Raw genomic sequence first — 15557 nt, forward strand, 5'->3', positions numbered from 1 at the left:
CAGGATGAATCTCAGCTGAAGGCCTCACCCAATATCCAGAGGCCCACTTCCATTCCAGGCACCTTGACAGTACTGGAAAGAGTATGCTTCCTGTTTGCCTCAAGGTTTTATTTGGAGCCTCTGTTAGGTAGCCTATTAGGCCTCAGGAGGGGAAAAAAAGAAAACTATAGAACCCAGAGCCAAAGTCAACTTCTTCAACACAATGCCAGGCAACCTAGACAGATGAGAAGTTGTCACTTCCTCCTATTCAAAAAATAGCTAAAATGCAAGGGCGATCTGGCTGTGACATCTGTCACCCTATTGATCACCAGGGTTGATTCGGTTGATCTGGCTGGCTAGGCGGGTGTCCCCTTCCTCTCTCACCTCTCCATGTGCATCCCTCCCAAAGCTGCATGCTCAGTCGAGCAGGACGACCTTCCCCGAACAAAGGAAGACTAGCCTTTGGTCAAAGTATACGAGTAGCTGTGTTCCCCTGCTAGAACCTCCAAACAAGTTCTCAAAGGCTAGCTAAAGGGAGAAATAGTGCTTGTACAGGATATTGGACAAAGGCCCGGTTGGTAATTTTCTATCTCCATACGCACATGTGCAGTCTGCTCTCATATGCCTTAATTCATTGCACTTTGTAAGAGGACTGGTCCTAGTGACTATTCACTGAGATTACTGAGTCATGGGGAAAGAACCTGAAAAAAGAAATTCATATTCTCAACAGAGAATTCTGGAAATTTCAAAAATCTAGAAGAAAGGATTTTATTCATTTTACCAGAATGACTTTCCCATGACACATGTTTGAGGAGATTGATATCATTAATATTATTTCAACATTTTAATATATACATGTGTGCATCAAAGCATCAGCTATTACCACATTTATGTGTAGAATTTCTGTATTTTGGTTACGAGTTAAACATAAATGCAATTTCATGATTTACTGTCTATATGTAAGGGGGTTGTCAACAAAAGTTTGGCTAAATGCATATATTATGCCCACCAAACTGCCCCGTAGGCACTTTTTTTAAAAGTTTACACCCATACATTCATGCTATGCTCACTTTTGGTTAGAGAAAGTTATCTTTTCAGATGGCAGTGGCCACTGGGATGACTCAAAAGTCATCATAGTGTTGAGAAGTGACAGTGGAGTGTTAAGCACTAGGACATCTCTATCACAACCTCTAAGACTCAGAGTTCATTGTAGAAGAGGTGTCAGAAAGAATGTAAGAGCCGAAGGAAGGGTAGGACTGCATACAGTGCACTCTTCTAGACACAAAATGGCCTTGATATTCATGACCTCACAATGCCTGACACTACCTACACAGACCTTCATAATAGGAGGAAAGATGATGACATCCAAACGAAAGAGAAAGTCAGGCATGGTGGTGCACACCTTTAATCTCAGAACTCAGGAGACAGAGGTAGGAGGATCACCATGAGTTCAAGGCCACCCTGAGAATACATAGTGAATTCCAGGTCAGCCTGGGCTAAATTGAGACCTTACCTAAATAAACCAAAGAGAGAGAGAGAGAGAGAGAGAGAGATAAATTAGAAGGAGGAAGTGTTCAATGGAGGCTGGATTTGAGAGGGGGGAGGTAGGGTGGGAATTATCATGGTTATTGTCTATACTTATGGCAGCTATCAATAAAAAGTTTAAAATCAAGGCTAGAGAGATGACTCAGCAGTTAAGGCACTTGCCTACAAAGCCTAACGACCCAGATGCATGAAGTGGTGTATGCATCTGGAATTCGTTTGCAGTGGCTGAAGGTCCTGGTGCACCCATTCTCTCTGTCTGTCTCTGTTCTTTCTACCTCACTCTTCTTGTATATAAATAAATAAAATTCTTCAATTTTTTTTCAAAAATAAATGCAATTTAAAATACCACAGCTGAGAATATAGCTCAGTGGCAGAGTGATTGCTTACTATTCTTAAATAGTCTGATCCCCAGTGTTACAAAAAATGTTAAAATATCTGTTAGAAAATAGAAAAGACTTTGGGAAATGGAGATTGCTCAGTGGATAAAGTACTTGTTCACACAAGTATTAGTTCCTGAATCAGATCCCCAGAACCCACACAAAGCCAGATGCTGTAGCCTGTCTGTAATCCCAGTGTGTCTGTAGCTATATTGAAGGCAAAAATAGGAGAATCCCTGAAAGCTCGTGAGCCTTCTAACCTGACAAATACAGCAGACAACAACAGAGACCCTGTCATAAACAAGTTGAAAGATAAGGATGGATACTCAAGGTTATCCTCTGACCTGCACATGTGTGCAGTGGCATGCAGGCTCCTGTTCTCACATTCACAAACTCATTTTCTCCTTTCTCTCTCTCTCTCTCTCTCTCTCTCTCTCTCTCTCTCTCTCTCTCTCTCTCTAATTTGTGTACACACATACACCAATTTTTTTAAAGAAAGTAGACAAGCATAGATAATTTAAAAAATCCTGTTGTAGTTACTTTCTCCTTGCTGGGGAAAAACATCTGAACACAAACAGTTGATAGGAGAAAGGATTTATTTTGACTTATACCCTCAAGGTCAAGTTTCAACATGATAGGGAAAAGATGGTAGAGAAGAGGCTGGACATCACATCTTTCTACAGCAGCTGGAAGAAAAAGTGAGCTGAGCTACTATTGGCAAGATGAACTGGGCTGTAACACCTCTAAGTGCACCCCCAGCAACACACCTCCTCCAGTAAGGTTCCACCTCCCAAGCTGCCTTCTGCAGGGGACTAAGTAGTCAAGACACATGGAACTATGGAAAATATCTCATTCAAACCACCATATTCTGCCCTTCATTAGTAACACTTTTACCTCATCACTAGAGGCCTGCTTAATCTTAAATCTCGTTATATATCTAGAGGTGAAGATGGGTGGGTACTAAGGACATCAACATTTTCTTGCTTTCATCTCCTTAAGGCAAGGTCATTGCTGGTTCCATAGATAATGAGGGACTAATTCCCCAGGCACAGGCAGAGAGGGCAATAGTGCAGGGTGTGGCTTTGGGGATATACTGGCTGTTAACGGATGCTGCTTCCTCAGGCAAAATAAGTCCATCAGAAGCTGAGAATTCAATGTCTCCAGCTTTATCAGGCTCTTCCACACATCTCCATCCAAAGTTACAGGATCCCATTTTTTCCCACTCAATCCCTTCACCTTAACTGCTGATACCTTTTGAGTCTGGGGACTTGAACTTGCATTATAAGTCAGCCAATTGTACAGTAAGGACTTGGGCTTGGTTTTCTGAAACTTGAGCCCTACATCCTACAGCTGCTAAAGATCAGCTGTCTGTCTAAGTGTCAGGGCACACTTAGAAGCCTTCAGACTGCTTATATAGATCTTGAGCTAGGAATTTTTATCTCTGATCTTACTATTTTTCCTTGTTACTTTATCCAGAGATGCTAGAAACAACTAGCTAACTTCATTATATTTCTTACTTTTCCATAAATGATTAAAAGTTTTATAAGAGTCACTAAATTCCTTGGTCCTTACAAGAGGTGAATCAGGATTGTCATGTATACCTCTCTCAAATACTTCTTCAAAATGTTCAAAAATAAAATGAAATAAAACATAACAAAGGAAATAAATAGTTCACACCATAGATTATCAGCGCTCTCCTTACTACCAGTAAAGTCTTTAGTAGCACTAAAGTTGGAGAGTCAACACAAATTAACACTAAGACCACTAGAGAAATCCAACCTTACAATTCTGTTTCTCAGGACCCCCACTCCTGGGGTTTTTCTATGTGAGAAATTATGTCACTTGCAAATAGAGGTAAATTTATGCATTACCTCCTATTTTATGTTTTTTATTAGTTTCTTGCCTTACAATACTGACTAGATCTTCTAACACTATGTTGAATATAAGTGTAGAAGTTAGGATTTATGTCTTACTTACAATCTTAGTGGGAATATTTCTAGTGTTCTGCCATTAAGTATAATGTTATCTGTAGTTTTAATAGACTTAAGGAAGTGCCCCTCTGCCAAAAATGAATGTAGGCTTTTCATTCAGAATGTGTGTGACATTTTGTTGCTATCTGTTACTGCATTAATTTATACATTCATGTAAGTTTTCCTCTGTACCTTAGTAAAATGACATATTATGTTGATTTTTTTAATATTGACTACAGATTTACATTCCTGGAAAAGCACCATTTGATTATAGTGTATAATTATTTTTTTTTTATTCTATCTTTTTAAGAATTCTAGCAGGCTGGAGAGATGGCTTAGCAGTTAAGCACTTGCCTGTGAAGCCTAAGGACCCTGGTTTGAGGCTTGGTTCCCCAGGACCCACGTTAGCCAGATGCACAAGGTGGTGCACGTGTCTGGAGTTCATTTGCAGTGGCTGGAAGCCTCTCTCTCTCTCTCTCTCTCTCTGCCTCTCTGTCTCTCTCAAAGAAATAACAAAAAAAAATTTAAAAAAGAATTCTAGCAAACTAGGGGTGATGGCTCATGTCTGAATTTCCATGGTTTGGATGTAAAATGTCCCCCATAACCTCAAGTGTTTATGATTAAGCCTCCTAGTTGGTCCTAGCTGCTAGAGTTTTTCAGAGGTGGCACCTTGATGGAGGTGTGTCACAGAGGACAGGCCTTGAAGCTCATTAGTGTAGTCCATTGAGTATTTGGAGCTACATAGGTCACTCTTGATATACCTGCCTTGCTGCTGATGCATGAAGATGTGAACTAGTTGCCTGCTCTGCCATGCTTTCTCAACCGAAATGAAATATCCCATTGAAACTTTAAATCTGAAATAAACCCTGCCCTTCCATAAACTGCTTCTGGTTGGATGTTTTGTCCCAGCACTGAGAAGGTAAGTACAACATTCTCTCCTTGAATTCTACCAGTTTGCACTTCATATATTTTGGGATTTTGTTTGTTTTTTTATGGCTTTATTTTGATTTGATTTGTGTATTTTTTAAAACATATCTGTTATTACATTAAAATACTAACACTTTTTTTTTTCCTTAAGAGTTGACCTTTTTTGAGGCAAGCCCAACAGACTGGCCTTTTGTTAGGAGAGAGAGCAAGAGAGAGACAGAATTTGCATGCCAGGGCCTCCAGCCACTGTTAATTAACTCCAGACACATGTACTGCCCTGTGTGCATGTGTGACATTGCACATGCGTCGCCTTGTATATTTGGCTTACATGGGATCTGGGGAGTTGAACATGAGTCCTTAGGTTTTACAGGCAAATGCCTTAACCTCTAAGCCATCTCTCCAGCCTGAGTTGACCCTTTATTGGTATAAATTATCCTTCTGTATCCCTGATAGTCTCATAGTCTAGGTTGTTTGATGTTAATATTAGCATGAGATTTATTAGTGCTTGAATAGAATTTTTTCCATCTTTTTTTGGTTTCTGTTTTTCCTTTTTTTTTTAAAGACAGAGTCTCACTTTAGCCCAAGATGGCCTGGAACTTACTGTATAGTCCCAAGCTGGCCTTGAACTGACAATGATCCTCCTACCTCTGCCTCCCAACCAAGTTCTAGGATTAAAAGCATATGTGTACCACCATGCCTGGCTTATATTGGATTTCTTTTTATAAATTTTATTTATTTATCCATTTTGAGAGAGAAAGAGAGGAGGAGAGGGAGATGCAGATAGGGAGAATGAGTGCACCAGGGCCTCAAGCAACTGAAAATGAACTACAGACACATGTGCCCCCTTGTGCATCTGGTTTAAGTGGGTATTGGGGAATCTAACCTGGGTCCTTAGGCTTCAGAGGCAAGCTATCTCTGCAGCCCAAATTTGATTTCTTTACTATGTTTAATTATTTATTTGGTTGTATCTAAATCTCCCATCTTGATATATGTTACTATTTATTCCATCTATGTTGGGATTTTTTTTCCCTTTTATTTTCTCACTGCCTCAACAGTACATGAGCATTTTTAATATCATATTTTGTCTTTTTGACACATGTCTTACTTTACCTTTTAGTCATTGATGTGGGGACTATAATATGTACCCATAACTTCTCAGTGAACTTTGAATTAATAATTTATCATTTCAAGTAAATAGTCATTCCTCTGTATCTGGATTCTGTTTCCTCAAATTCAAGTAGCCACAGATTGCTAATATTTTTTTACTTATTTGTTTATTTGAGTGAGAGAAAGAGAGAAAGAAAGAGATAGACAGACTAAGAGAGAGGGAAAGAGAGAGAGAATGGGCATGCCAGGGCATACAACCATTGCAAATGACCTCCAGATGCATGCTCCGCCTTGTGCATCTGGCTTGCATGGGTCCTGGGAAATCAAACCTGGCTCCTTTTGGCTTTGCAGGCAAATGTCTTAACTGATAAGCCATCTCTTCAGCAGACTGGTAATATATTTGATCATTAAAAATATTGTATCTGGGACAGGCATGGTGGCGCACGCCTTTAATCCCAGACTCAGGAGGCAGAGGTAGGCGGATCACCGTGAGTTCGAGGCTACCCTGAGACTACATAGTTAATTCCAGGTCAGCCTGGGCTAAAGTGAGACCCTACCATGAAAAAAAAATTAAAAAAAACCCTATATCTGACCAGGCATGGTGGTACACACATGTAATCCCAACACTTGGGAGGCTACAGTAAGAGGATTGCCAGGAGTTTGAGGCCAGCCTAGAGCTACAGAGTTCCAGATCAGTCTGCACTGAAGTGACACCTTGCCTTGAAATTATATATATATTTGTAATTGTTTTTTGGACTTCTCCTAAGATTGAGTGTAAAATTATACCTGTACTGAACATGTAAACGTTTTTCTTGGCATTATTCCATGAGTGGAACAGTATAGCAAACTATTTATGTACCATTTATGGCATATTAGGTATGGTGGTTTGATGCAAGTGTCCCCCATAAACATAGGTATTCTGAATGCTAGTTTCCCAGCTGATGGCAATTTGGAAATCAACACCTCCTGGAGGCAGTTTATTGTTGGAGGAGGGCTTATGGATGTTACAGCCAGTTTCCTCTTGCCAGGTTTTGGCACACTCCTGTTGCTGTTGTCAGCCAAGAGGCGATGTGCACCCTCTGCTCATACCATCATTTTCCTCTGCCATCATGGACCTTCCTCTCGAGTCTGTAAGCCAAAATAAACCTTCTTTTTTCCCCACAAGCTGCTCTTGGTTGGGTGCTTTTTGCCAGCAATGTGAACCTGACTGCAACATTTAGGTATTACAAGTAATCTAGTAATAATTTAAAGTATACAGCAGTGAAACATGGATAATTTGCAAAACCTTTGGCAATTTTACATAAGAGATTTGTGCATCATAGATTATGGACCTAGTCACCCTCTTAGTGCAGTAGACAGCGCGTCAGTCTCATAGATTATGGACCTAGTCCCATGCTGATAACCGCAGGTGACTCCATTGTAAAAATCTTGGAAAACTATATTCCTTTTTATTCCTCTCTTCTCAGTTGTTAACTATTGTTTTAATGAATATTTTACTTCTGAGTAGGTCATAAAATTCATGGTACATTAACATGATTTTTGCTTCAAACAGTATATTATTTACCCAGTATAGTGAATGAACATCTTTTATTTTACTCAATAATTACCATTTTCATTTAAGAAGCTCTGAATTTCTAGATGGTATGATTTCCCTTAGTCTTGTAGAAGTTTATTTTTACACGTGTATGTGTGTGGATGTGTTCATGTCCATGTGGGAGGGTACACATATGTGTGCAAGTGTGCATGTACAAGTATAGGGGTGGAGGCCAGAAGACAACCTCAAGTTTCATCCTCAGGTATGTCACCCTCCACGTTTTTGAGACTGGCTGTCTCATTGGCATGGAGCTCACGAATTACTCTAGACTGGCTAGCTGCCATTCTCCAGGGAGCCATCTGTCTTCACCTCTACAGGGAGAACGTGCCACCATGTCTGAAATTCATGTGGGTACTATGGATCAAACGTGAGTTCTCATGCTTGCAAAGCACACACTTTACTGACTGAGCTACCTCTGTAGCCTAATTAACATTTATAAATATTTACATGAGATGAATTATGACTGGTTCTCATTTTTTTTGTTTTGGTTTTTCAAGGTAGTGTCTCACTCTAGCCCAGGCTGACCTGGAATTCACTATGTAGTCTCAGGGTGGCCTTGAACTCATGGTGATCCTCCTGCCTCTGCCTCCTGAGTACTAAGAATAAAGGTGTGCACCACCATACCTGGGTTAATTCCCATTATTTGAATTAGTTATTCACTATAATTTCACAACACACACACACACACACACACACACACACACAAAGAATACTGAACTACTCAACAAGAAGAAATGTAAAATTAATTTCCTGTAAGTCCACCAACTGATGAATATGTAACTTTATTTTTATATGTTTGTATTAAAGATACCTTGTTTTGCATATACTATTAATTCATTAACATCGAACTCACAGCCTCAAAAGATCCAAAGTCTGAAAAGTACTGAAAGAGGAGAGGAGAAAGTTACCATTTTTAGGCAATTTTAGTTAGAGATCGATGTCCAGAGAGAACCAAGGAGATACCACTCCACATTCCATCTCACCCTGACACAAGAATGGAACTCTTGACAGAAATGGAACTTGTGTCTGATGGAGGCTGATCCACAGTGGCCCCTGCTGCCCAGTCTAACACACTACCTTGAGAGATCACAGAAGGCCCTGGGTGGGCTGGCCCAGGGATCTGCCCTCTAAATCTACCAACCAATCCAGTTTTCCCCTTGCCTATAAAGGCTCCTATCTTCTTCCTGTCACTAACTCCTCCCAGCTCTGTTCGGCTCAGCTCAGCTCAGCTCTGCTTTTCTGGCTCTGTTAGGCCTCCCTACCTCTCTTCCTTTGGGCCACAGGGATAAACTTGAGTCCAGCTTCCCCCTCACTCAGCCTGGCTGGGGGGTGGGAACAACATAAAACTGTTTCTTGGTCTGGGGGTATTTTTTTGCTTGCCTTTGCTTTATGGTTTGGGGTAACTTCTCACTTTGAATACATGCATGATTTTCCTCTGGTTTCTGAATCTACTATGTGTATATTTTTTATACTCCAGATCTACCATGGGGGTGTTCTCACCAGCTCTAGGCTTGCTACATGTATAATTTCTTTAAGCTCAGGGCAACCATGAGTATAACTCCATTACTCATTTGTCTCTGAATCTCTTGGTCTCTGCTTTGATATCTGCCCTCTCATTTTTTTTTCCCCTGAGCCTCACCGTTTGTCCTCTTAACTTCTCTAAAACCACATGGCAGATGCCATGTTGGTTTCTCCTAAGTCTCCTTACTCCTAGATTACTACTTCCCACATGTTTATGACGCTAATCTAGCTTTCCATCCTAGATCCAAATCTCCCTTAAATAAACCCCATAAGCTGTGATTTCTCCCTTAGATAAACCCCACAATTTGAGACTTTCTCCTCAATAAACTTAATAATTCATAATTTATCCTTCCTGAGTCTGTCTTTATTAATTCTTTATTAAAGGTAGGACAGAAAGAAAAACTTGGAGCTCATAAATTCTGGAGGATTCCTCATGAACACCAAAATCCTGCATCAGTATCAAATGCTACTCTGATTAGGGAGTCTGGGGTGAGGAGTAGGAAGATTCTTTGCACTTGTGTTTTCAAAAATATGGCTACTTCCCAGTCATTCTCCTTCTACAAATGCTTACATAACAACTATTTATTGAACCCAGCATGATTCTGAGCACAGGGATAAAAGGATAGAAAATGCCAAGAATGCTCCTGCCCTCAAGGAGGCACATTCATATTCCAGTGGGGGAAAGCTGACAATAAACATGCAAATATCTTCCTCAAAGTCATAAGTACAAATATATTCAGTAAAATTATAAGACAATATAAAATTATATAGCTTGAGAGATCACAAAGGCTTCCCTTAAAATATAAAATTTAAGCTAAAATACCTTTTAAGCAAAGAGATAAAAGTGTGATTTCTTTCTTACCAGGAGGCTTCATGGCCCCTATGTAAATCTCTCCCCAGAAACCAGCTCAACAAACCAAGGAATTTTGGGAGTGGCAACCTTGATCAAACCACAAAAAATATTGCTACACCCTTAGCCCAGGGCAGCCTACCTGCCTTATATTCACCAGAGGGACTTCCAAATAAGACATTCTCCAGAGTGATTTGTTGGGATACTTTCAGATAACATATTCTTTATCTGTCGTTTTCCTAACCTGTGCCTGACAGTGCAGTAGAGACAGAGGCTTATCTTAAGAGAGTTTCCAGAGAAGCACAATAAGAAAGCCTTCCATATAGGGAAAGCTGTCTATGGCATCCAGCAAAACCCATAATGTAAGCCCTAAATCTATACTATCATGCCACTGGAGCTGGCCACCAATACTCTTTTTTGTTGGTTTTTGTGTTTGGTTTGTTGTTTTCTTGTGAAACAGAGTGTCACACTGTAGCCCAAACTGGACTGAAATAGTATATAGCCCAAGCGGTTCTTGAAATCATGGTGATTCTCCTGCCTCAGCTTCACAAAGACTAGGATTACTGATGGGAGGCAACAATATTCTTTTGAAACACAGAAAGTGCCTGATTTGTGGTGGCACACTGTTATAGGTTGAATATGAAACCCCCATCATAGGACCATGTGTTGAAGGCATTTGAAGAAGTTGGAGCTAGCTGGAGGAATTGGGCAACTGCCTTACACTTTTTACATTTCACACTAAATGTCTCCCAATTGGTAACAACATACTAATACTGAAGGCAGCACTGTTGTGAGTGGTCTACATTAATCAGCTATACCACTTCTGTTTCAATGATCTCCATTTCATTCTTTGGAGATAACGGTACCATATCTCCACAGAGGCCTAATTTTATAAAGTCTAACTAGGGACCCCGATTTTTGCAACTGTTCTGAAGAACATACTTTCAAGCCACAATATCCAAATCCACAAATCCTCAGCCCTTTGTAAGCTGACAGAACCTGGCTAGGCAGAACATGTAAGCCAAATTTTTCAAGTCTTGTGCTTATCGTCCACCTTCTACCAATAAAACCACTGGGCAACACATCTTCCAAATGCTTACCACACTCTGCAGCCATGTACTAGAGCACAGCTGTTTGAATTGTGGGTTGTAACTCCACATTAATTCACATAACGGAATGTGAGGATCACGAAAAATTGACAACAGTAAAAGGTTTCAGAACAATGACCCAAAATTAATTCAAAATCACATATGTAATGAATCCAAGGCATCACTGACAGTGCTCATCTGGGTTACATCACGTGACTTCACTGCAGATTTATTTTGAATACACAGCACATGCACTTTGCACTGTGCATGTCTTCACACCATGCAAAACTAAGGAATGGCGCCTGAAGTACCTCACTCAGATTTGAAGTTACTATATATACTGAATGACTATATAGATACAAAAGTTTTCTTCTCTCATAAAAACAATGATTGATTTTGGGGGGTGTTGCAGTCCGGTTCGCATTGCTGTTAGAAATCACCCAACCAAGAGCAGCTTCTAGGAAAAAGAGATTTATTTTGGCTTACAGGCTCGAGGGGAAGCTCCACGATGGCAGGGGAAAACGATGGCATGAGCAGAGGGTGGACATCACCCCCTGGCCAACATAAGATGGACCACAGCAACAGGAGGGTATGCCAAACACTGGCAGGGGGAAACTGGCTATAAAGCCCATAAGCCTGCCCCCAATAATACACTCCCTCCAGGAGGCATTAATTCCCAAATCTCCATCAGCTGGGAACCTAGCATTCAGAACACCTAAGTTTATGGGGGACACCTGAATCAAACCACCACAGGGGGTATGTGAATGCACAATGTGTGTGTGTGTGTGCCACAATGCACATGCGGAAGTCAAAGGATAACTCTAGGTGTCCATCATTGCCTTTCACCTTAGGTGAGAGCAAATCTTTCTTTTTGTCCACCACTGCACTCCCCAAGCTAGCTACCCCGTAAGCGGCTGGTAAATGCACCTGTCTTTGCCTCCCTTCTCACAATAGACACACTGGGATTACAGACACCTATCACAGCATTCAGCTTCTGCATGGGTTTTAGGGACCTGAATTCAGGTACTCAGGCTTGCACAGCACTTTATCCATTGAGCCATATATCCAGCCCACATAATGGTTGAAGTATGGGAAACAAAGACATTTTAAATATTTTATTTTATTAGGTATTTGAAAGAGAGAGAAGGAGTGGAAGGGAGGGAGAGAATTGTTGTGCCAGGGCCTCTAGCTACTGTAAATGCACTTTAGATGCATGTGATACCTTGTGCATCTGGCTTTACGTGGATACTGGAGAATCGAACTTGGGTCCTTTGACTTTGCTGGCAAGCATCTTAACTGTTAAGCCATCTCTACAGCCCACAAAGATTTTTAATATTTTCACACCATCATTCCTCAGCATATAAATATCATATTATATCTTTGAATAGCATTGGTTGTAATGCTTGACTTTAAAAATTGGTCTTTGAACTTAATAAAAGTTGTTAAATAAATTTCAGTTTTAGCACAGAATTTCCAAAAATCACATAAACACCCTAAACATTTCTCTGCTATCTTGTACCTATGTATTTATGCAAAGCATTGTGTTTGGAATTGATGACTATAAAATCAAAGTATCAATCAACTTTGGATCATTCAACATTGTACCAATGAACACTGAAGATTCTCTACATCCTAGAGTATAAAATATTCAGCCAAAATTTCCTTCTTCATGTAAAAAAATATATATACCCATCTCATTAGTATGCAAAGCCCCTTTAATCTTTAATAAGTGATAAGACTATTAGTATACCAAAAAATGGGGGGGGGCTGAAGAGATTGCTTAGTGGTTAAGGCACTTGCATACAAAGCCTAACAACCCAGAAAGAGAGAGGGAGAGAATGAGCACGCCAGGCCCTCAAGCCACTGTAAAGGAACTCCAGATGCATGTGCTCCTTGTGCTGATGTGGGTCCTGGAGAATCAAACTGGGATCCTTTGGCTTTGCAGGCAAATGCCTTAACCACTAAGCCATCTCTGCATCCCCCTTCCACCTTATTTTTGATACAGTCTTTCACAGAACCTGGAGCTCACCAATTCAGCTAGACTAGCTTGCTTGCTAGTCAGCAAGCCCTAGGGATTCTCCTGTCTCCATCACCCTGGTGATGGTGTTACAGGAACATTATTAGGCCTGGCATTTTATGTGGTAGTTAGAAACCTGAACTCAGCTCCTCATGTTTGTGCAGCTGGTACATTACTCATGAGCTATTTCCCCAGCCCCCCAAAGTATTGTTTTAAAATAAACTTCCTTATGATCTATCAATATATATTTTATTTGTATAGCTATTTATATACTTATATATCCTGAGTTGTATAAAAATTTCTCAGGTGAGGGTTGCAGAGGTTGTCCAGTGGTTAAGGCATTCACCTGCAAATCCTAGTGATCAGGGTTCAATTCCCCAGTACCCATGTAACACCAGATGAACAAAGTGGAGCATGTATCTGGAGTTGGCTTGTAGTGGCTAGAGGCCCTAATATGCCCATTCATATTCTCTCTCTCTCTCTCCTCTGTCTTTCTCTCTCTCTCCTCTCTTCTTGAAAATCAATAAATAAAATATTTTTTAAAATGCTTTATCAGGTGAGAAGGGCACATGATTGGAAAAGGTTTAAGAAGCCCTATATTAAAACACCCTTTTTCATAGTAATTGCAGGTTTTCCCTTCATAGCAAACAGTCACGTGACATTACTTCGCTTTGGCAATAGACATTGACTACCCACCACACACTGGACACCAGGTTGGATATGAGGCTCATGGCTGTTCAAAGGTTATGATTTCCCTTTATCCGAATTTAAAAAAGGTACTCCTGCTCCAGATTGACACCTTGGAAGTAGCACGCATGGCTTGGTGAATACAGCAAAGGCTGGGTTTGAGTTCTATTATATCTTTGATCTTAAGTGTCCTCCCAAAACCCATATGCCAAAGCCTTGGTCAACAGCAATTAAAGGTAAAATCTAGTGGGAGGAAGTCATATCACCAGGAGCATGCCCTTCAAGGGGATGTTGGGACCAATCCCCTTCCTTGTTTTGCTTCCTGAATGCCATGAGGTGAACAGACCTCCTCTACCACAAACTCCCACCGTGGTATACGGTGTTGCCAAGGGCCTAAAACAGTAGGACCAACAGATTATGAACTGAAACCAATTAAACTGAGCCCAAACTAACTTTTCCTTTTAGTAAGTTGATTTTATCATGTGGGCAGAGTGTTGCAGGTCTATAACACCAGTACTTGGAAGGGGGGGGGCTAAGGCAGGAGAATAATAAGTTCAAGGCCAGCCTGAGCAACATAACAAGGCTCTGTCTCAAACAAAATGTTGAATTTTACCAGGCATTTTGTTACAACAAAGGAAAAGTGACTAACATAATGCCCCACTGGTCCTACCATCCAGATTCCTTTCTGCTGTGAACAATTGTATCCAGCAGGCCTACAGAGATCCAGTAATAGACTCTCATCACTGACTGAAAACATTCTGAGACATGTCCATTTGCCAGACATCTTATCTAGCTCTCCACCTACAGTGTCTGCACTACCTGACCCTAATACATATTTAGGGTGTACTCCCTGCCTCTGATCACATTCCCAGAGACCGTAAACCCAGTCACCTCCACCTCAGCTTCCTATTTTTCATGCATATCCACTTTATCTCTCACCACTCCTTGCTAGACACATCTAGTCTCAACCCCACCCTGCACCCTACACCCTCAGGATCCTGTGTTGCCAAAGAGAAACTTAAAAACACAATCAAGGAGACTTGGGGGCAAGACACTAAGTCAAATTCGGAACCCACCCCACCCCACTTAGCAAGAAGGGAGTGAAAGGCAAGAGGGGCAGGGCCAAGCCTGCTTTCTTAGGCTGATCATATCACCCCTAAGTAAATGGCCAACATCGATTGACAATGATGTCTAATCCCCCTGTTGAAGACTATGTTCTTTTCACCTTATCCTTTGATCCAGCCTGTTGAAGCAAATCCCATTGAAATATTTTCCACTATTAAATAGAAGAACATTACTGTGGCCACTGTGGCAATCAGAATGGAGGTTCTTCAAAAACTAAAAACAAAACTATCATATGATCCAGCTGGAGTACTCCACATCAGCTTACAATAGAGATATGTGCACATTCTGGTTTATTGTTGCACTGTGCACAGAACAACTTATGGAATCAGCCCTGGAGTCCATCAATAGATGAGTGAATGAAGAAAGCATGGTGTATATACAGAATGGAGTATTACTCTACCATTAAGGGCAAAATTAGACAATTAGCGCTACATGAGCTACTGGAGGAAAGTGGCCAGCAATAGTGTGAGCAAGCAGGAGTCTAACCTACTCAGAAGCAACCAGCCTGACAAGAAGTACACACCAGTACAATGGTGACACACAGCCTTGTTGGGTAACCAATGGCTTTGTGACTGGCTAAGAGATCCACTCAGTGAAAAGGAACCCCTAGCTGGAACTGGGAATCAGATCTGAATCCTATGGAGGCAAAGATTACGCTCTCCATTGTCAAGCACCCACTAGTGTTTGACTAAAAAAGGGGCTACATCCATCAAAATCTCCCTAAATTAACAATGCATATTCCATTTAACCTATGCTGACTTCATTCTCCA

Source organism: Jaculus jaculus, chromosome X (assembly GCF_020740685.1).
Source record: "Jaculus jaculus isolate mJacJac1 chromosome X, mJacJac1.mat.Y.cur, whole genome shotgun sequence".
Taxonomy (NCBI): domain Eukaryota; kingdom Metazoa; phylum Chordata; class Mammalia; order Rodentia; family Dipodidae; genus Jaculus; species Jaculus jaculus.